The sequence below is a fragment of the Phyllopteryx taeniolatus genome, chromosome 12 (genome assembly GCF_024500385.1).
Source record: "Phyllopteryx taeniolatus isolate TA_2022b chromosome 12, UOR_Ptae_1.2, whole genome shotgun sequence".
Taxonomy (NCBI): domain Eukaryota; kingdom Metazoa; phylum Chordata; class Actinopteri; order Syngnathiformes; family Syngnathidae; genus Phyllopteryx; species Phyllopteryx taeniolatus.
Genome location: NC_084513.1, coordinates 9,267,506 through 9,269,895, shown reverse-complemented (window position 1 = coordinate 9,269,895; position 2,390 = coordinate 9,267,506). Strand labels below are relative to the sequence as shown.

The 2,390-nt window shown below is 44.1% G+C and overlaps 1 long non-coding RNA gene across 1 annotated transcript; it reads right to left on the bottom strand.

The window, feature by feature from the left end:
* Window positions 1-293: 293 nt before the first annotated feature.
* On the bottom strand, window positions 294-1,244 carry LOC133486336 (uncharacterized). Its single transcript, XR_009790999.1, has 3 exons — window positions 1,033-1,244; window positions 738-828; window positions 294-477 (listed from the first exon to the last, which is right to left on the bottom strand). It is a non-coding gene; the product is annotated as an uncharacterized LOC133486336 (long non-coding RNA).
* Window positions 1,245-2,390: the final 1,146 nt, after the last annotated feature.

The following is a 2,390-nucleotide window of genomic DNA, read 5'->3' as shown; positions in this document are numbered from 1 at the left end:
AGCACGCCCACGACCCTAGTGAGGATAAGCGGTAAAGGAAATGGATGGACGGTCTTCAGTGGTAACTTAAGTAAACTAATCCACCGCTATCATGTTGCATTTTTACAAATGGCCTATTCAAAAATGCAATAACAATTTGTGGCATTACCGTGACAGAAGCATTTCATATATTTGTCACAAATACCATTATTACTAAAGTAGGACAACCCATTCTCTTCAAACATCTCCAAACTCATTTGGAGCAGTTCACAATTAATATTTATCTAATATGACAAAAACTGGCATGAAAAATGAATCTTACTCACCAGAGTTGCCGATTTATAGAGGAAATCCATCCTCTCTTTATGCAGGAAGACTTCAATGACTATCAGAGTTGATCTCTGTGTTTCATTTCCACCAGAAAGTCTTTTTTGATACATGACGGCCATGGCTGCGAGTAGACTGTCTAGTGGTATTCTTGGCATAGGTTTTGATTCGCTGGAGGGCAGAGAATGTCCACTTGACGATTACAGTGGCTATAGATATCGCCACGGTCAGAAATGCCAATCTGTACAGCTGTGGCATGCTCTCATTTAGATGCTTTTGTCATAGGAAATTGAGGAAATCAGTGGGAAACTTCCCTTAGCACAATAATGGGGAGATTCATTTGATGGCAGCGGGGCCCAAGTGGTGGATGGAGTTCCCGTGAGTACTATGTAAAACACAGAATGATGAGTGTCCAAATTAGGTTTACTCACAGGCATTATTTGGAGGAAGCTTATTTGAAAGCGGTCAGGTGAGGCACAGCGTGATGAGGCACTAAGGCACTGGCTGGGGAAAACGGGTAGGCTGGAGGAGACACGAAATGCAGACGGGTCAATATTACTTTGGGGCTCAGTGATTGACCAGGAGGGAGAAGTGGAGTTCTGCAATTCAAATCCAATTTACAAACCAGGTCCAAAGACAATAGTCAGGTATCTATAGTCCAAGATCCAAAAATCCAACCCAAACTTCTAATTCCAAAGGTCAATGAACAAGGCAGGTGGGACTTACAAATCCACTCAGGTTGCAGGCAGAGGGAGAGGGAGAGGTCAGAATAACAGGCAAGGTGAGAGAACAGGTTGGTCCAAAACCAGGTTCAGGGTCAAAAAGGCTGGCGAGTATTCCAATGTCAAGTGACAATCTGGCACTGAGGTGAAGGGAGCAATGCTGGTTAAATAGAGCAGGGAACAGGTGACAACACTGAGGTACTAATGAGGCATGTAAAGCTGAGGCACAAGGAATGGGTCACAGGAACTGGGCCTTCAAGGTAAAAGGGTGAACAGGAAATAAGCGGAACATGCCAAAGTCGGTGATGGCATACATCACAGTCAGCTCTGTTTTTAAACGAGGCAGATCAAATAGCATTCTGTGGCTCTGTGTCATACTGGAGAAGGCTGTGTAAGGGATTTATTTTGTCCTTTATGTCCCAAACTGCTGGTGGTCAAGGAGGGAGAGGAACATTCATTGTCTATGAGCTTGAAATGTATTCTGCAGCTGGCAAAGAATGTTGTCCAGGACTCTGTTCTGGAGTTGCTGGTCGTGTTCACGAATGTTTCCTTGAGCACCAAAGATGCGCAGAATGGAGACATAGAGGGCACCAAAGCGGACCCTCTCTCCCTTAATGGTGTCACAACTCCTTCAAACTCGCCAGACACAACTGCACATCCAGTGACTTGTTCTGTAGTAGTCCGAAAAGCACATTAGAATGCTCATAAATCCCATTGAATGCATGCAGTAAAAAGCAAAAAGCAAAGTTATCCAGGTGTGTATTAAATCCATTAACACAACATACCAAGTCCTCGTTATATCCGTCATGATGTTCCTGTATGTGGTTGAAGACCCCCTTGAGGCCATCTCGCTTCTCAAGAACTGTAATAACCGATCTTGATTTACACTGCCAACAAGTCGGTGCCATTTGAGGAAAACGTCGCTGGCAAATATCAGCCAGTAGTTGCGTGCTCTTTGGAGATCTGGAAAAAAACGCAGCTATGCAATTGAGGTGGGCAAAAAGGATTTTGCATTCTTTTAAGCTTTGAGACCTCTTGAGTCAGAACTAAATTTGGTCGATGTGCCTAGCAGTGTATGACTAAGGCCGTAGGCGCCCTGTCTTTAATTTTGGCCTGCACCCCACTTAGTCCCGATGACATGACTGCTGCGCCATCAAAACACAGGACCACAACTTGCAGACATTCATATTCTTCCAAGAAACAGACGATAAGAACAGCAATGTCAACAGCTCTTCTTCCAATTGTCACATCTTCTATGTGACAAACCGCTAGTGTGCACACTGCCTAAACTATTACTTATTACTAGAGACCTTTTAACCATGATGCCACATCCTTCTGGGTGGAAAAAGCTCAAGCATTCTC